This window comes from Falco biarmicus, chromosome 15 (assembly GCF_023638135.1).
Source record: "Falco biarmicus isolate bFalBia1 chromosome 15, bFalBia1.pri, whole genome shotgun sequence".
NCBI lineage: Eukaryota > Metazoa > Chordata > Aves > Falconiformes > Falconidae > Falco > Falco biarmicus.
Genome location: NC_079302.1, coordinates 8346713 through 8368329, shown reverse-complemented (window position 1 = coordinate 8368329; position 21617 = coordinate 8346713).

Genomic DNA, 21617 nt, shown 5'->3' with positions numbered 1-21617 from the left:
ATTCAAACACTGTAAAAAGTTTTATAATAAAGTGTTTATATTTAGAAGTTCTTAACAATTTACAGTAAATCACAAGCTAAGGCGTGATGCTACAATTCTTTGTATGTGTGTTTGCACACAGATTCACACCATTTACAAACTATGAGGTAATAACATTAGACATACCATGCAAACTCATTTAGAAAGTAGGTTCCTCTTGTTAATTAAATAAATCCATAAATAAATAAATTACAGTAGTACTCTAACAGGCAAATTGTTCTTCAGCTCCTGAATAAGACATCATTCAGCAAAAAGAAAAGAACTGACAGATAGGATACAGTTTTTGTAACTTTTAAGGATACTCCTTAAAAGTGCTTTTTAAATACAATGAACAGGAAAAAGTAACTTAAAATGTTATATCTTTGTGGAAAGCTGTGCTTCCTTTCTGAGAAAATGAGCAATGTTACCTAAAGAACAGAGCACTCGGTTGGACACAACAGCCTGGCTTTGTCGTGGCTTTTGTTTCTGTCCTGGGTTTTGGACAGTCAGGTTATCATCTGTAATGGTGGTAACTGCACCCCCAGTGCAAAGCACTCAGAGTCCATCTTTAAATTACATTGCAGCCAGGTGAAATTATTATTATTATACAAGGAAATACATTTTTCATTGTCTGTAGTGCAAATCATCACACACACACTAAAAAGAGAAAACAAAGTTGTTTGCCAGTGTCTGACTCTGCTGAGAAACCTTATCTAAGGAAAATGAAGTTGTGTCAGACAGGTGAAGGACTCTCCCAAGCTATTAATTAATTTTGAATAATTCATTAGCTAACACTCTTAAACTCTGATAGTCCCAGGTAAATCCCAGAGAGGGGTTTTGTGGTCTGTCAGCCATGCTCCTCATCAAACGCATTAAGGTTTACATAATAAGAGGATGTGTGAGTGTTTTTAAAGAGATATTTCTTCTGCAACCTGTAATTAGTGCATAGTGTCTAATTCTGTGATGAAAGTGAATGTGTATGGTAATAGAGTGCACTCTGCATGGAATGGCAGCAGAAATTGATGTATGGCCTCTGTTGATAAGTAAGTTAATGCATCTTCTTCCATTTGCAAGTGTACTGAAGTTTTTGCCTGGCACTCAGATTCCTGAAGTTTAACGTACTATTAAGGAAAAGTCCTTTATCAGTCCAGTGTTCTCCAGTACATCAGTGGGCAATGCAGAGTCAGAGTCTTACCTGATGTAAACTGATGTATATTCGCTGAAATCAATTAATTAATATGCATTGTGAGCCAAGTATTAGCAAAAGTCTTGCTGAGCTACAATGAAGGAGGCTCAGTCTTTCAAAATGCGAAAGAGATGTGAATACAAGGGTGTGTTTAACAACAAAATATACCTTCCATATTCTCAGAGGGATTAATATGCTGCAAATGTCTTGCCCAAAAGCACCCTTTCCCTCTAATATTATTACAGGAAAGTTGCAGTCTCTGTTTTTCCTAACTTCTTATTGAACCCAAAATGGTCATTGAATTAAAGTTTAACAAATAGATCTTTTAAAAATTTAATTAATAAACTTCCTTATTTCTCAGCTATCTAAGTTCATAGCCTTTACTTAATGATGATGCACTTGATTAAATAAAATGAAAGAAAAATGAAAGTTCTTTCAGACATTAAAATGAATAATGAGTTTAGACTTAATCCAAAAGCAATTTAAGTTTAAACATTCATATGAAATTAAATGAGCCATTGAATTTGCTATATAAGCAAGCATTAATCTTATCAGTCTATGAAGACTGGAATGTTACACAGTGACCCATTAATTTCAAATCCTAATACAAGGTCTGTTTAATGCCTGCAGTCTATTAAAAAGTCTGATCCTACAATATAACTGCTTTTTCATAAAAGTTTAAACCCCAATTCATTCTTCTATTGCTTTGATCATTTGATAATCTGTTGTGACAAGATTATGGTTTAAAAAAATCCCCAAATACATAATTCCTTTGCATCTGCACTTGCTCCAAGTTTGGACTTAAACACCCGATGAAGGATTTATTAGAAAATCTAAGGATTTTTACCAGTTGTGTACTGGTGCATATGTTTGCTGTAATAAAATGTTTAACAAAAAAATAGACTTTCTTTTATTGGATTTTATTTAGGCTAACAATCTTACCTAAATTCTTAACAATATATTTTCCAATGCAGTGGAGAGAGATGTGGCACAAAACCACCCCTGCTTATTCAAAACATCTCTAAGAGAAAAAAAGTGGATTTTCATTATGACAGATATTTTTGTTGTATCTGTTTTCTATTTGTAGTATATGTGTTCATTATAGTGCTTTGTGCAAGCATGGATAAAACCAGAAATTTTACTTTCAAGATTTCTTTACAACAGTACAAGTCATGTTGATTTGCAAATATGTTAAAAAAAATAGTTCTTGAAAACTGCCCTTTTTACCTAATGAGATGATTCAATAACAAAATCTAATGGCACTACATGTTAGCTCCTGTCATGGAAGGTCATGGTTTGCAATTTCTGTTTCTAATCAGTATTGCTTCTACAAAAACCAATCAGAGGGAAAGGTTGATATTTAAATATGTTTATGTTACTAAACAGGTGTTCCTGTTTGACATACTATACCTAATTCTACCTAATTTTCACAAATCTAAGGTCAATGAGAAATTACTCTCCTTAAAATAAGAGAAAAACAGTTCCAGTGTGGCTGTTAAATGTAAAGAATGATAAGTAGCTTGATGAATAGGCGCTTTTTTCCTGTGTTCCTTGAGTGTACACTTTAGAAATTTAGAACTGCAAAATTCAACCATTTTTCCTGTGTAGGACTGTACTTTTATTGCCTGTAATACCTTCCTTGACTCACACCTCCTTTCAGAAGTCTGTGAAATGTGAGTCTAGTAGTACTGTATCCTTGTACAAATAAATGACTGTTATTAACTTTTAAGAGTCTCAACAGTTTGGTCCTGTGCACTAATTAGGAATGCAAAGGTATGAGCAGATTACTTGTGTAAACTCAGGGAGCTCATTGGAGCATTTCCCAATTTACACTGGAGACTGTATTAACATCTGACCTGCTAAATGGTAATATATTCCTTTTCAAATATATTTGCTTGCATTAGTAACAAAGGGATCATATTTCAAGGGACAGAAGGACAAAATAAAAGGCCGCTAGTATATTTTTGTGTTACGGTACCGTAGTTTGAAGAAGAAATAATACTGTACTCAAGTAATTACTCAAGCAGTAGCTGAACTGAGGTAGTTACATATGTAATAACAAAATCACTGGGTTTCCTAAGAATATTCATGTCAGGGTATTACTGAAGAGACTTCAGGCATCTTTTGTTCCTGGTAGGCCAAATAAAGTTAGGTGAAAAGAAACTTTTTGCACTACCACAGAGAAGAAGGTGGTAATGGGGTTGTTCCTTTGAATGTGTTCCTGCACTGTCCTGCAGAGAGATGGGGTGCATAAGCAGGAGTAAGCCTTAGCAGTGGGAAGTGGTTGGAAGACTTCTGAATCTGTTTGCTTTCATCAATGCTGGCTCTAATCATCTGTGCTGTCTCTGGTTATCTTATCTGTGGTTCTGTTGGAAGGTGTTTAGGGGACAACCGGCTGTGGCAGTGCAGTACCCTCAGCTGCAAACTACGGCTAAGGTGGACTTCCGTGTCTGATTTCTAAGAGGTGGTGTATCAGGAACTGATTGATCAGGAAGTCTCTCCAGAGGTATTTTTTAAGTATTTAATGAAAATATTTTTGAAATTTTATTGAGAAGTAAATTTTTATTAGACCTAAATGCTTTGAAAGCTTGTTAGTTTTGCTGAATTTTAATTTTGGGAATAATAGAGGCATGTGCAGGTGAAGCACTTTTTGACTTGCCCAGCTTTTATATTTTCTAACAATACTTTAATTTTTCCTTTCAAATGAAGTCTTCATTTCAAATGTCTTTCTATTTCATATTCTACACTAAAGTGCAGTAGCAACCAAATGAAGCATTTTGATTTTTCTCAAAATAAAATCTGTCAGTAGCTGGCCTGAGACAGTATTTTGGTTTGTTACGGTTGGAATCTTCTTTCATGGAGAATTTTGAAGTGATAGGATTTGCTTCCTGATGGGCATGGAAACAATTTTGAAACTACGAATTCTTTAGAAAAATGAAAATGCCATTCTTGTCACAGCTCTGGTGCTTTCTGAGTTGTTCCCTGTTACTTGCCACAAGATAAAAATAGGATGTTGAGAACATTTGCCACAAGTAAATGCTAAACGTAAGCAGAACAGATTCCCTTGATGCAGTTCTGCTTCAATTAGTATTGTACCGTGATATGGACTGGCTGAGTTAATCTCCAGTATGTAAATGTAGGCATCAACATCACCATCATCAGTGAGAACTGTCATAATTGGTTTAAAGTAATTAAAATCCTGACAAGACCCAAACATCAAAAAAACCCCCAGTACTCTACCTTGATTATGTTTGTCTTCTGAACAACTCTAATCTAAAAACAAAGGCCTTAATCTAGGGTTTGGTTGTTTAACTCAGACCTTCAGTCAAATAGAGGTCACCCACAAAGGATCTTATTCGCAATCTCATTCTGACTATTGTGTTTGAAGAGTAGTAACATGTTGTGTAAGCAACGAGTGATGTAGTGCAACCAAGTGATAAGTGAAAAGAAAATCTTACATTTGGATTTAGATTCAAGATTTTGATTTTGCAGCCTGCAAAATTATCTTGGTCTAGAGTTTCTGTTTTGGCCAGTGGCACCGTTACCTCTCACAGCAAGTTCCCAAAGCAAATACCAGATCTGTGTTTTTCCCATCTGTCTAATACAGGCTGATATTACTGCAACTAGAATATAGTATTTGAATTGCAGTGTTCACTTATATGCCTCAAAAATAACTTCTTCTCAAGGACATACTGTACCAGCAAACCCATGCAATGAAACCTATTTTCTAGAGGGGCTGTGCAAAATACCACTTAGAATTTGCCTGAGGCATTGAGCTGGTTCTTTTACATACAGAAGAACTTTAAACAGACTAAACCCCTACAGTTTTATCATATTCTCCTAATCTTTCAGCTCCCAGATAACTGAATGTAGTTCAAACTGTACATCTCTCCAGATTGTAACCCTGGAGCTTTTACTATTCATTTATTTATTCTTTGTCAGCTTTTTCTGCTTTAGGGGTGGAAAAGTTATTACTTATTTGGTTTGTATCCTCTCTTTCTGAAAAACGCTGAAGGCAGAGTTAAAAGTCAAAGTCTTGTGATCCACAGAGTTGGGAATCCCTTTCTAGAGTGACCCTTTGTGGTGCCTCAACAACATTTCACAGAATCACAGAAAGAGTCTGGTTGGAGGAGATCACAGGAGGTTTCTTACTCCAGCCTCTGAGTTCAGACCAGGACTGTCTTGAGAACTTCTACATTTAGAGACTCCCATACCCTTATTTGACTCTCGTTGCAGTAGTTTGTTATCCTTTTCACGATATTTTCTTTCTTATATCAGGTCAGAACTATTTATGAACATGTCAGCTATGTAATGTTAAAGAAAAGTATTTCCAGACCTATAGTAATAAGTGAGGAGTCCCTGAAAATACAAAAAAGTAACAAAGGATTTAAACGGTCTTCCCCACCATCACCTGTAGGATTCGGAATTGTAATACTACTTGCCTGGAAAATGGTACCATCACATCATGCAACTAAAGCCAAGTTTGCGACCTAGCCTGTCATTTTCAGATCCTGAGATATCACAATCACAGCCATCTGAATTCCTTCTGTGTGGATGACATTAAAGGTGGTGATTCTTTTCCCTCGTGGCTTGATCATACTGCATAAACTGTTGAAGTAGGACAAGTCCCTAACAAAACTGGTTCCCCAACACATGCCACAGCAAGAAAACATTTTTAAAATTGTTTGTACAGTTTTAACTATTAGGTTTTGGTTATAATAATAATTTACAGATGCGTTCCTATTTACTTATTTGTATAGCACACAAATTTGACAGATGGATTTGGGGAGTTTACTTTGCTCTGCAAACAAAATGCCTGCACATCATAAACCCCAGACCCTTTAGAGAAGCACTAAAATGAGACATTTTTCTAAATAATTGATTTCTAAACCAACAATTGAACTCTCCTAATAATTACTTTGAGTACAGGAGATAAGGTTCAGTTGCTGTCTATGCTGCTTGATAATACAAAATACTTAATGGAAGATAGTATTTCTAATAAGAAAGTGAGAATTATAAGCAATAAAACCCAGCATGGGATGTCATTATCATAAGACAATAATATCCTTGGGCATTTTGCTATACAAAAGCTAAGTGCTCCCCATAAATATGTGTATTTCATAATAACCACACCCCTACAAGTTGCCTGATTGATATAGAGTTATGATTTCTTTTTTTCAGATTTAAATAGAGATACATCATCTTAGTAAATTGCTTTGGGCTTGAATATTGTAGCTGTGAGATTAATAGAGTTCTGTGTAGGAGATGCTAATTGCTCTGTTTCTGATGGGTAATATTTAGACCTTCACACCTCCGTTTTCAGGGAAATAGAGTGATGGTGAGCATCATGGTAGGATAAAATGAGTCAATCCCTTCTGAAGAATGAACAATCAATCAGAATTAGAATTGTGCTAGTGTCAATGCTGTCTCTTGTTCCTTATCTCATTGATTTGTGCTGGTTTTGACTAGGACAGAGTTAATTTTCTTCATAGTAGCTGGTATGGGGCTATGTTTTGGATTTATGTTGAAAACTGGTTTGATAATACTGGCATGTTTTCCTCATTGCTGAGCAGTGCTTACATAGAGCCAAGGCCTTTTCTGCCTCTCACTCCACTCCGCTGGTACATAGACTGGGGGTGCACAAGGAGATGGGAAGGGACAGAGCTGGGACAGCTGACCCCCACTGCCAAAGGGATATCCCATACCATGTGATGTCATGCTCAACATGGAAAGCTGAGGGGAAGAAGAAAGAAGGGTGGAACATTCAGAGTTACAGTGCATGCCCAGTTGTCTAGAGCGGGGGTCTTTGGCATTCTCAAGGGTCTGCAAATTCACCCACTTCTCTATTCAGTTGGCTACAGTTCTCCTTTGTAGTCCCCATATATGGTCTTAAACCAGGTCACCTCGGTCTCTTACTCTTTCTTGGCCTGAAATCGCTGGCCTTAGGCTGGTTTTCCTTCATCCCCCAGGGCTACCCTTTTGTTAGAACCTGCATTTACTGCTTACAAGCATACACAGATTAGTTTCAAACAATCAGGGTATACTAACTGTTCCAACCTAGGATGCATGACAACTACTAAATTCTTGAGATTAAAGCGTAACCCTCCTGTAACTGTAGACATAGATTGTACATCTTTATACTTTATGTAGTAAGGATGAGATGGAAATATATGGCTTCACATAGAGAATTTATCCCACAGTTTCTTCTAAGAAAGGTGGTTCTTCAGTCTGAGTAAGGATTATTCAGTCCTTTGGCTTGGCCTAAGAGAAAGGAAATGTATATTACTTTTAGCAGAAGTCACCCAAGGCAAGAAGGAGAGGCAATTCTCCACAGCTTGCTTTGGTAGCATACACATGACAGCTTGTGAGGAAACATTTCGTGGCTTTTGCTTGAGGGATTTTTATGGAGGAAGTGCTGGTGAGCAGCCCAGGAATTTGTCGTCTTCATCTCTCAATGGCAGAGCCAAGCCCTAGATACAGTCATAGGCGTATAGGGCAAGGTGGCCGAATGACACGAGCAACCACTATCATTTGGAACAACACTGTTTCCCAGATTACTGCATACGGGACTAAAATAAGAAGCTGCTCTGAGAGTATTCCCCATACTCCATGACACTAATTTCTCCTGTACTGATAATCTGACCTGCCAGATCCCTGACATCTGCAATTAGGGCACAGAATTCCAACAATATTATATCACACAATAGGTGTAATTACAGCTGAGTGTAAGTACCTGCTGTCACATTTGTTGCTTTGTGCATATTAATTGGTTAACCTACGGATGGCTGGCCAAATCCTTTCCTTGGTCAAAAGGCACACTTAAACACTTAGCAGAGTACTTAAACAATGAACTCAGTAACTCAGCCCTTCTTAGAGAAAATATTCTGTATAAGGAAACACAAAGTGTAAATTCTTACTGGAAATCCTTCTGGAATAACAAAGTATATTAGCTGATACATCAATTATTTTTTCACAAAAGCCTGTTTCTAAAAGAAAGATTGCTCTTTAGTACAAAGAAACAGAATTTCTTAAAATTCTTTTTTACTCTCTCAAGAACAGTATTCTGATCAGTGAAGGGAGGTGGAAAGTAAACAATTTAACATTTTTAGAATCTTTATTTTTTTGTACATTTACTTTACTATTAATTAGAAAATCCTAGACTGACCGGCATCAGCTCACATGTAAATTAGTATTTTCCCCACTCAGTATATGCCACATGCTTTTAAACTAACAAGGTTTAAAACTTCATTTGCTGTATGTTTCTTATGCCTGCTTGAAGAGCTCTGGAAGATTAGGTCACCAACTTAGCGGACATATAAAATTATGGTATAGCAATATGTAAACTTTTTAGATTGTGTAATTTATTATGTATTATAAATGAGCTCAGAACAAAAGCTAGGAAGAACATTTTACAGATTATCAAAATTATATAAAATGTGTGAACAAGCAGCGTGGAAAATTATGTACAGTGGATCACCTCCTGCTTTCAATGTATATCTTTAACATCCATAACATTCTCTTAATAAAAGTTTAATTAGAAATAGGGCAGTAGAGTTGGTCTAGATTTAGTCTCTTTAGTAGAAAAACTGATGTGCACAGATGTGCAGTAGCAGGGAGTGGCATCTGGCCAACATATCACTTCAAGTCACTGTTGCTCAAGTTTAATCTCTGAGGCTATGCTTGTGTTTTTACTGATATCAGAAATTGATGTTATGTACGTAAATATGTTGGGGAGGGGGAACACTTTAAAATTGTCTCCAGGCCTTCACTGCTCTTTCTATTGTAATTTGCTATCGAGTCATTTTCTAAACTGTATATTTCCATGTTCTTCCCATCAGACACTGGTTTCAGTTACCATCTTATACCTATGACTAGTACAAGCTGAAACGTTTAAAGTATTACAACAGATGCCCAAGTATAATGGTGCTCACCTTAAAAAGAGCAATACTTTCTCATTTATGTGTAGCTTACTAATGCTCAAGATCCTGTTTGAGTCCATGGCCTGTTTGTATTACCTTCTTCAGTGTAGCAGTTAGGTATGTTAATTTAATTTTGGTTTGTAAGGATAACAGAAGAATAGAGTAAGTGAAAGTTATATTCAAAAATATTCCTCTTTGCTACTTGAGGAAATGTTCAAGTCATTTTTATTAATAACATTAAAGAAACTACATCCTAGGTAAGAATGATAGACATAAGTGACTTTATGGGGGCTCTGCTTTAGCTATGGGAAGTTACATTTGCACTCTGGGGTTTCAAAACCGATGGAATATGTTCATTTCCAACTGGGAAAAAAAAATCTAAAAGGAAACAAATAAAAGTTCAGGCTTTCAGGACAACACATATTTGTTCTGTCTGTGTGTAGACAATCTATCAGCTTGGAAATTACACAGCTGTGAACAAAGCCAACCATTTCTCAACAGTGACATTCTCTTATTGTCTCCCAGCAACTTCCCCCAAGCACATGCTTCAAAATAAAGCAATGGCATATTGTTCATACACTTCTTGCTTTCTGTGACAAACTTTGTATCGTGTTTAATGGCAAAATATACATGTAAACATGTATAACAGATTGTCAGTTGCTTTCTTTGTTTAAAGATTGGGTAGTTTATACTTGTCAGGGCTTTCTGCTGTTAGACTCAATCATGCCCTTCCCACCTTGCCAATTTTAACTTAGTGTTATGCCTGGGCTACGTAATAGGAGCCATGGGATTAACTTTATAAAGCCAGGACATCAAAGGCAGATGTTAAATACAAATCGTACCAATCAAACAGAGCTTACAAAAGAGTAGAATTCACTCCTGTAATTCTATTTGAAAACTTTGAAAACATGTCAAATACAGGAACTGGTAGAGATACCATCTTCATCAGGTCCCACTGTCATCAGCTGCTCTGCATTTAATCTTTTCCCTGCTCATCAGTGGTATTCCTCCCTTTTAAAATCAACTCTAAAGACACAATCAAGTTTAACGATCCTTTGCAAAGGGAGAGCAAGCTCTGAACTGCCTGCCAACAGCTTCAGTGTGGCAATTTCTCTGATGACACCTTCCTGACAGATGACCTTAGTAGCACATTCTGATTTGCTTATGTCCTCTTCCCCATGCCACTCTAATCATCCAGTCAAACCTGCAAAATATTCTGTGCTTCACAGATGAAAATAGTAGAAAGGACATACTCCAGATGGATCCCAAACCCTTCCTACTAAGGTGACACTTGTATGAGTCTGGCAGAGGAGATTCTGGGTGTCAAGGCTGTTCAGGAGCTGTGCACATGTGTATGTTCATTTCCCAGTCAGGCTTTCCGTAGCCCTGCAACCCACTGTCACGCAGGGTGCAATCTGCTTCAGTGCATTTCAATTCTAAACATGTTTCCTGTCTTCTGGGACAAGGTAGGCGGCCTTGCCCACTTAATGTGCAATCCAACCTCCAACTTGGTATTTACTGATTTGCTAGTTCATCTTCTTTTGTTCTAATAATGTTGGTTTTGCAGCAGGTTATTTATAATGAGACTATTATTTCCCGATAAAACTCAATTTAATAGCTTATTCCAGCAAAGGGTCATAGCTGAACTGACTTGGCTGGCTTTTTACACAGTGATTGAATTAGTGCAGTTTTTAAAAAGCTGGTTTAAAGGCTACCAAAGTAGACAGAAAGATGAGCTTTAAGTGTAAACAAAGCCAAGCAGTGAACTGTGCAAGCATCTAAATATTATTAAAGCGTTCTATGTTGGGGTGATTTCACCTTTTACATTTACAGCATTTCTGAGAATTGTAATTGGGCCGGAGAAAGCTGGATATAACAGCAACAGCTTTTTGGCTGAAATACATTAAAAATGTAGGGGGTTTGCTTAACTCGAAGAATTGGCCTAATATTGAGCAAAAATATTTGTGTTTAGAAACATGAAGACAACTGAAAGACAAATCATGACTGTCAGCTACGCTTACCAAGTATAATGCCATTTGGGCACTATGTAATAGAAGAAAGCCTAAGCTATTCTACATGTATAGGGCTATAAAAATACTATTATTTTTGTTTCATGGCATTACGTTGCACTTGCAACTTCAATTACTGTTACTTCAGTGATAATAAAAAGAAATTGTAAATCCAACTGGATTTGAGAATATGAATGTTGCCTGTAAAGCACTTTTGTTCTATTAAAACCATTTACTAAAATAAACAAAAGTAAAATGCTTTTCCAGAATGACCATAATAGGAATATGATTTTGAACTCTCTTATACTAGCATTGCCAAATGTGGCATTTCAGTAATCCCAGTTCTGATTCTACCTTGATTCCCTACAAGTGTAGCTCCATTTATTTCAGTGGAACCATTTTTGTCTTCGTTATGCAAATCCAAAATCAAGTGAGGCAGTGAATTTTAGAGCTTTATTCAAAGCTCATTGAAGTCAATAAGATACTATCGCTTGACATAAAGCAACCCAAGTAATTCCAGAATTTGTTTTAGTAAGTGATACTAGTTATATCAGTTGTATACTTGCTTAACTTCACTGATTTCAAGTGCATTACTGAGTATTAGGCTAATTATTTTTAGTGTCTGGCAAAGCTTTCAAAATCACCGTGGGAAAAATAAGTTCAAGCGTAACAGAAAACTTTAAAGAACAGATTTCTCAATTTTCTTCAACTTAGCATCAGTCCTTATGTGACCTAGTCCTATCACCTAATGCACTTTTTAAATCCTCTCTGATTTCCCAGGGTTGAAGGCAAAATAGAATAACATGGCATAGCATAGCATAGCATAGCTTTGCTTTAGGTTTGATAAAGGGAAATATGGACTTCTAAAAACTCTAAAATTGTTGTGTTGAACACAGTGCATTTTTCTTTTTTCCTCATTACTCTTTTCAATCTCAGTGGTGCTATGAGCTAAACCAATGATAACTCTCAACAACTTACCTTTTTTAAAAGAAGTAATGGCTACATGAAAAGCACTGCTTCTTAGAACAATGATGTTTAGCTTAAGCCAGATATCAGCAATCCAATTTTTTTTGCATTTTATAGTAGTGGAAAGATGTCCCAAATTTTAGACATAATTAACAACCACACCAGGACAAATTTGTGATATGCATGACAACCGACATATAGAGCCTGATCCTGCTGTTGTGCTGAAAGTACGTGCCATAGTCTCCTTAGTCCATGTTATATGAGCTAAGGGGTGTACCTAAGGTATTGCAAAGCACTGATTAACATTTTCAAAGGGAAATATAATATACCTGCAAGGTAAAATCTGCTCATCTTCACATCACCCATTCTCACTTTAGACCTGTGTAAAACTTGCATAGATTGATGCATCTGCGCAGCTGCTCATTTTAATGCTTTGGCTGTTTCAGTCAGTTATGTAGAAAATATGTCTGAATTTTACTGCTAGGGTTGATGAAAATTTTATTGAAAAATAACATTGCAGAAAATCTCCCAGAACAGTAGAACACAATCTCCCCACCTCAAACCCTTTTTTGCCAACCTCCTGCCTCATCCTCCTGTGCTCTTACTGGGATATGCTTGTTCCTAAAAACACGTAGAGTTCTTAAAGGGAAAAAATTACATCAAAATCTTAACTGTATGTAGTGAAAATTAAAGATTTTTACCAGTACCAAATATATCAGGCTTACGTTTAGAGTGAGGTGTTTTCAGAATCACATAGCATTGACCCAACTTCAGAAGAAGCCAAGTAAGGCAAATGGTGTGCATTTTTACAGCTTCTGCAAACAGCACATATACATAAAATCTTGATTCTCTGGGCAATTGCATATCTTACCTTCCTAAACCTTTTGGAGCTTGCCTAGTAGACGGTCTCTAGATAATAAGGTAGATAACATTTTCCTTTATCATACAAAGTGTGAATGTTCTTCCTTGCAATTTCACAAAGGTAAACATTAGGTTAGCCTGTCTAACAGAGAAGAATGGGACCTTTATAACCTGTTCTCCATCTGCAGGTATAACTTCTCTTGACTTTGGAAGTTTTTCTTGCACAGGCACCTTGGGATTTTTCCCTTAAACAATGAATTGTACTCTGTCAATTAATGGTACTAGTATTTAAATAATATATGTTCAAATTTTTAAAATTTCAAATGTGTCATGCTGGTGATTCAAGGTTTACCTGGCAGATAGTTTAAAGAAATTACTTTGCATGCAGTGATTCATTTAAATTATAAGTACCCATTACTCTGTATTTCATTTTTAACAAGTTCTTCATCCACTCAGAGAAATACCAGACAGCTCAGGTTGGAAAAATGATTCATCTGGCATATGCAAAGATGGACTCAGTGCAGCTGGGGATTCATAATCAGAGTAGAAACATATTAAGGGTAGGTGTCATATTCCTTGATGTCTGCAAAAACTGTCAGAAGCCTGCATGCATTATGGACTCTTTTTTTGTTATATTACAGTCTTTCAGTTCCCAAAGCAATTTATGTGCATATGCAGGACCAGTTCCTGAGCTCTTAACTCAGGTAAGCCCTGTGGATTTCTGCAGCATCTTACCTAAATAAGGACTTCCAGATTCAATCCCTGAAAATAAAAGGGAAAATTCTATGGACTGAATATCTTTTACAGTGAATAATTATTTAGGGAATTCAATATTAAGGTATTATTTTAGAACTATATGCACCACTGGAATATCAAAACATGATCTGGCTAAGCAATATTTGTGTTACCTTAGCATTGCTATTCCTATACCCTAAAGAGATAAGTGGTACAGATTTTATTTCTTTTCCATTCTTTATGTTCCTTGTAAGAATAGCTTCACTCAGAGGGCGCTAAGATGAAAGATACTTGTTTTAATCTTTGATAATATGGTCCTTTATGTTGTAGGTTTAAGGGAGTCTAAAACATTAAAGGAAGATTTTGAAAAGTATTTAGCCTCCAAATGATGTTGCTGGGCCCCTGGTGGAGTTTTCAAAAGTGCTGAGACGCCTGACTCTCAATGATTTCTACAAAAGGCCCATCTTCACTCATTTCTTACTCACCTTATGGATGCCAAGTTCATCCTCTGCAACTTCCGGTTAATGGTAGGGCAAGTCCTGACCTCCCACCACTGAAAGGGATGAAGGAGCAGAGTGAAACAGAATTATTTTGGATTCATTGTGAGAATGTGATTTTAGTTGCACTTAACAACCTGCAGGATTCATCTTGTGTCAAGATTCAGGGAAAATAGCAGGCTTATTGTCTGAGATGGACCAATAATAAAGTTATTAGTAAAAAAAACCACCAAAAACCAAACCCAAAACAAACAACAAACCAGTACAATTTTAATTAAATTTTCAGTCTTCACAATGAAGGGTCACGGCAAAACTTCATAAGTGCCTCCTCTGGCCAGGCTAGCAATGGTAGAAAAATGACACAATAGCAGTAAATAACCTAATCAAATAGTTGTATTTGTAACGGGTTATCGTAATAGTATTGCACATGATATAAGCACCTCAGGGCACAGAAACTTTAAAATTCTGCTGCTGAGTAAGTTCAGGCCTAGATTCCTGAGACTTAGTTACCCTTGTTAATATAGTTTCTGGCTTTCCTGTCTATGACTTCAATGTAACTGTCAGGCCATATACTCATCCGTGTAATTCACTGTTCAAGTTAATGAACTATGCCAGTTTTCATTAGCTGAGGATGATTCTTCATAAGTAGAAGCTTACCTAGACTTTTAATTGCTTTAAAGACCCCCTAGGAGAGGATCAACCACAAAATTCATACAATACCCAGCTACCTTTGAGCAGAGCACTTCCTGTTCCTCTGTCTTGAGTTTGTGTTTTGTCATGTGCAATCCAGCCTTAAATTGGCAGCATGATCCTCATTTTCCCCAAGTGGAGGACTTTTGCAATCAGCTGCTTCTATTTATGTAGACAATAACAGACATGATCAATGAGCAACACTTAGGCTCTCTTTTAAGACAGATCTATTTTCAGCTGTTGAACAAAGAGCTGTTTGTCACCATCTTCCTGGTGCTTGCCAGGAGTTCAGAGTTACCCTAGACCGTCAGAAAATGGGAGACAGTGGAGGCAATGTGAACTCAGGTGCATTGTCTTCTTTGTGTCTATGTACTACTTTTGGTAGGAAGTATTTTCAGAGCCAGACCCACATTTAACAGAAAAACACCACAAACACAGAAACATGAATTCTGCAATACTAAAGGAGAGCCTGATACATTTTCCACTGGGGTTATATTCAATATGCAGTTAGTGCTGCAGTATTAAGATGCCCAGTTAGCTACAAAAGCATACATGTCAGATATTAGAAGCGGCCTTTGACTGTAGTGCAAATTTTTTCAAAACAGTAAATTAATCCTGTAAGGCAGCTAACATGGCTACCTCTCCATTACATAGCAGCCACGGTTTGAATTCGTACCCTTATGCTGGCAAAAAGCAGAGTCTGTTTCAGTGATTTAGATGAGTATAGATGATAGAACAATCATACTGTGTATGTCTTATCTGTCTGTCTGTCTATCTTCCTCTTTTCCCCTCCCTCTCCTAAAAGAATAAGTCCACAAACAATGTATGCAGTATCATAGATGAACTGTAGCGTAATTCCCTTTTTGTACAGTTATCGATGTACTAGACAGTCATCGCTCTTACACGTGAAAATGATACATAACCGACAGAAGGTACATGGCTGAAAATTTCAGATGGTATGATTTTGATAGGTGTGAGTCCCTGTTTAGACCCACACTTTCTTGATTTAATGTATGTCCAAAACATATGTGTAATTTGTTAGTCTTCATCTTACACCTTCAGCAGCTGAGTAACTTGTCAGTTTTTATTCTTGGTCAGAGTAATGATATTCTGCGCATAAGATTAAAACAGGATAAATGATATTTAATGATAATTAAAGAAAAAAGTCTTCTGTGGGCACAGCTTCTGTTCCAATCTGTTCGGGTTTTGCTTTTGGCAATAAAATCTTATTGTAGCTTAGACTCATCTTCTGAAACACATAGCCATATTCATCTTCCCTCCTATCTCCAGCACTAAGAACAAGTTTAATGAATAATGTGGAAATTAATTTCAAAGGTATTATTTAAAAATAAACCAGGTGGAAGGTATATGTTAGAAAGTCTGTCCTTCTTCAAATTCCTTTCTGTAAAGCCACCACACCACAGCAGTTCAGGAGTCATCTAGAACAGGGAATGCTGCTGCAGGCTCCATAACAGTCTCCCCTGTCACTTAGCAAAAAAGACAGTTTTTGGTAGCTGTGTTCAATTACAGGACAGAGAGGCTGGGGCATCACAAAATCCTGGGTGGGTAGAAGTCTTCTGGGGTTTGCCTATGGGTTAAGCAGTAGGAAGACTGCATAAAAATGTTGTGTGCCCACTCTGCCTCTAGGACTGCTGAGAAATTTTCTCAGCAGACTGAGGGCACTCATACTTTGATGCAGATAGATTTAATTTCATAGCATAAGCAGAAAGTCTTGAAAATCCATTATAGATTTTGTGTGTGAACATTCAGGGAAGGGTTAGAGAATAATGACTCATTTGTGATGCCTCCAGACTAATTCATTTCTGTTTTGGCAGAAGGGTTCGTTCACTTCTATTACTGAATACCTACTCTCCATATTACACTTTCTGTGGGATATCTGTTAACATGAGTGCTAATAAGATATTGTTCTTTTTTCATTGTCAATTTTTCAGGGAAATGATGGATACTTGAAAATTTTTTTTTTAAGAAAATTTTTCTAAGAATGTAAAAATTAATGTGGAATCTATCAAATTAGAGGGAAGTTAAAAAGGAATGAAAGGAGTGAAGTTAAATGTGCCGCTCATAGTAGGTTTTATTTTTCTTGCAAAGAAAGGTGACAGCTAGGAAGGGAATAGCTCTGGGACATGATTCTTGCAGGCTGTGTATGCAACACCTGCGTGTACATGAGCATACAGACATCATCTTGAACAGCCTGAATAAAGACCAGGCTGATCTGCAGCCTCTATGATAGCTTGACTTCAATGTGAGCTATTTATAAATCATTCTTTCATTCTCAACAATGCTTTGGCTGGAGCCAGAAAGGACAGAACTACTGGCAGACTGGCCCCTTGCCTAGTGTGCTGTGACTGACATGTAATCTGTCACTCCCCATCATCTGTGGGGTGGTGATAGGAAAATAATGCTCCTCAGCTTGCCTTAGATCACACATTACTCTCCTGAATACAGCTCCCTAAAGCTGTGAAATGGCCTTTAGAAAGTGTCTTTGTTCATTTTTGATATAGGAGAATGGGAATAAATGATAAACAGGCTGGAGGGAAGGAAAGCAAAACACACATTAGAGACCTGATGAGAGAAATTGGCTACAACTGAGATTTCAGTGTGATCCAATGACCTTTTGGTGAAGAATACCCATGGTGTATAACAGAGGCATATAGGGTGCAAGAGCTGGATTGTGTACTGACTAGGGCACTGGCTGTGAACAACATTTCCCAAGCTTTAATTGTGGCTTAACCAGCCATGTTCGATATATCCCTGGAAAACCAGCCTCCTTCCATTTCTCCACTCTTCAGAGTGTCCCAGTGTGATTTTCCTCTATAGCAAATGAGTGGCATGACAGGGTCCCACTTTCATCTGGTGACCTGGGAGTTAAAGTAACACAAATACTGTGACAGTAATAGTATAATACAATAAATACAGTAACCATATACCTTAGTTACACAGATCTTTTACTAAAACAGAAATTTTTGGGTGAGTTAAGGATCATAGTTCTTTTTTAAAAAATAGCACTAAATATTCTTTCAGGCCATTTTCTTGTGATGACTTGTTTACATTCATTTTATGCTATGAAAACTAAGATTTACAGAGATGCTAAATTAACTTCTCTCTCACTCCTCCAGCACCCTGCAGTTCCTGGGCACCAATCCTCTTTGTTTCATGGTCTGTATACACTGAAGTTGCTGATGATCTTTAGAATATTGTAATGCTTTCCCTGAGGTCTAACCTCACTGCCTCAAATGACATTTATGTAAATTGTCACCAGAAGTTTAGGGCATATCTCTTTTCTGCCTTAATAACATGTCATACTGATGTGGCTTTATTTGTATTTCATAAAGAGATGATTGCTTAAAGAGGCCAAAATTAATTTAGATTGATATTCACTGCACTTCTTGCAGTGACATTGAAGTATGACTCCCCATATTTTGCATTTTAATTTGCTTCTCGATAAACTTTTATGACTCCACAACCTCACTGACCCCTCTTAAGGCTTGCTAAACAAATTCCTGAATGTAGTCCCTTCAGTCTTCTTACCATCTCTCCCTCTTACTCAGTCAGTATGTTACAGAGGAAATAGAGCTCCAGAAAATACACAAGATGCTGTATTTGCAGCAGTCTGCTTAAGCCAAAATTTGCAAGTGCATTGTAGGTGATAATCTGTGCGGTCCCATTCTTCCTTCCGCAGACAAGGCAGCGTTGCCATTGACTGTGAGGGAAGCAAATTCAAGACTAAACCCATTTTATTCATGCAGATGACTCCAATGTCTACTGAAAACCTATCTCAATTATTGTTTTAGTCTACTTATCCTCTGAGCTCCTTTCACATTCTTTACTCTTCTCCCTGTGTAGTTAGGATATACATTTTAGTTCAAATTTATACTGGCATAGACATCAAAGCACTGACCCATGAAGCCCAATGTAACAGGTTGTTTCTTTTGTATCACAATGAAAGACCTTGATTTATTCTCAGTTTACCTAGTAGGAGAGAAGAAAATACGGAGGCTAGAAGTACTTGGGTGCCTTCCAAAAATGTGACTGATTTTACTCAGGTCAGTATCCAGAAGCAGTGCTTCGGATAGTATTATTTTATGGTCAGTGTCCCCATAACCCTGCACAGAGTGGAAGCATCTCAGGTGGTAAAACAATTTTCAAGGTAACTAGCACCTTGTCACAAAAACAGGCCTTCACAGAATGTCTGAGAGCAGAAGAAATTCCACTTTAAAACCAGTTTGAATGATCAAAAATGTTACACAGAAATAAAATTCCCATTGAATAAAAGCCTGGCCATTTCTGGAAGGTATTTATCATCTTCCCAGGCACAGTTGATCACAAATGAAGGAGTCAGTAGGGCAATTTGTGCTTGAGTTTGCGCCCTTCTCTCTGCTTTCAAGAAAATCCTAAAAGTTTGCTAAAATGAGTATTTTACTTGCTCCCTTACTTGTAAGGACCGATCTGTCCTCCATGCAATCAGTCCTATCAAATTCTTGTATTCCCATATTTCTTCAGGAACCTTGAAGTTCCCTTTTCCCTGCCACCACCGTTTGTGAGAGGCTGCGGAGAAGAGGCCTATACCCTGCTTCAGGACAGCTCTGAACGTACAGATGGCTGCAGTCATTCATAATGACAACAGTGATCTCTGAGAATGTGAAAATAACTAGCTTGAATAACTAGTTTGAAGACAGCATGTCAGTAGGTAGCATGCAGGAGTATGCAGCATTTGTTCCTGTGATTTGCAGGATAAATCAAATACCTTGGTTTATGCTTCTTTGTAAAAAGCTTCTTTTGTGTACAGCTCTTCACACTTAGCTCTTAGCACTATTTATGGATTATCTAAGGGCCTATTACCACCTCTGGGTAAGGTAATGAGTGAATGCTGGAAATTCTCACGCTACTGTGCTCATGTATAACAGAACAAAAGGGTCAGCTAAGTTACTGTAGAGGCTTCCTTATAAAAGAGAAATGCGGGTTATAGACTCAGGATGAAAAAGGGCCTACCAAAATGAAGTTACACATTTGTTCAGGCTCCTTTCATTTAAAGAAAAAGACAAAACCCAGCTCTTTCCAGAGGCTTCAAGGCAAGGACCTACCTATTGTCACTAGAACCCACAGGTTAGCATGGAGTTAGCTCATAAGGAAGCTGGATTTTTTTCAAGTCCAAAAAAATAATTAGGAGCATGATGTACTTTCAGAAATAGAATTGGGGTGAGAGTGATTTTGCTTACAAACCTGTGTGACAAGTGCTGGCCTGACTGTTCCAGCCTGTGCTTTTCCATGTTCTTCATTTTTCTCTGTGCATATGGTTAGCCTTTCATATCCAGAAGGAAGCAGCTGTAACCTGACAGCGACCATAGCTTTGCCTCCTCTGGGTTTTGTTCCCATGCGTGTAAGGGGACCCAATTGATCCGGCTATTCAGGGAGGACCACCTACATTCTCCATTTAGATGATGCGTCATCATTCATTTTGACAATTTCATCATGATCACAAGAGCTGAAAGCAAATTTAACTCCCCTGGTGTCTGAATTTGAACTGTTTCACACCTGCAGCCACAGATTTAATCTAGGTTTTTGCTATGGTAGGTCTGAGTGACAGAGATTCACAATACTTTCTCACAAGGACAGTGCTGACGGGGTGTGCTGGTGAAGCATCATGAACAAGAGTCTGTCATACACTCTGTTATTTCGTAATGGGAGTGTTTTAATTGCATATTTCATATTTATGACCCTATAAAGAATAATTTTAATTTGACATTAACATCTGAATATGATTGTCTGGAAGACAATAGCAGCAGTGGCAAATACTGATATAAATCAAACCAACTGATTTTCAATTCCTAATTAAAGATGACACTGAAAACTCAGGATAAGAGACATATGGAGAGAAACACATTTCTTTGCAAGAGGTACCAAAACCATATGGGGAAAAAGTGCAAAGATATCAAGCTGAAATCTGAACTTGTTGGCATCTGAAATGTCAGTAAAGGGAATCCTAAACTGATCATCTTCCTATAAAAAATCATTTATCAGTCTCTTCCACAACCCAGAGTAAGATGTGAGACATCTCAAGCTGTTCAGAACAACTGGGAATTGATTGTACGTAACCTACGATGCAATTGTTTTACCAGTTGAGACCATGAGACAGATGGCATGAATATATTTAAAGATGGGGACAAAGCTGATGTGACACCAAGCTGGATTACTGAAATGAACAATGCAACTCACAGATTTGTTATCAGATGAAAAAGACTTAGTTCACAAAAAAATGGGTGCCAGTGTAGCCAGTGGTCTCCAGATGCTGGGGACTAGGAGAATAGACTGCTACTCCCAAAATCAGCCCCACCATCTGCAGTCCCAATAATCAAAACTTTTAACTACTCCCTCTGTGCAAATAAGCCTTGAAATAGGTATTGCTTTCATCATGTTACAAAGGGTATTTAAAATGTTCACAGAGGACCAATAAGGAACAGCCTAGCTACAGGCTGCTGATACAACTATTATATTCCAGGCTGTTTCACAAGTCAAATATTGGGAATTGCCTTATTAAAGTGCTAGTGAAAGAGGGAGAGAAATTGTAAAGGTTTTTAGAGGCTTTAAATGATCTCGTGTAATATTGCAGTCTTAACTTGCCTGTTTGTGAAGAGTTTGTACAACCTCAGAGCCTGATTTTGTTGTGCTTTGGCACAAAACCATTTGCAGTATTAAGATTCATTTTTGCTGTGTTTAT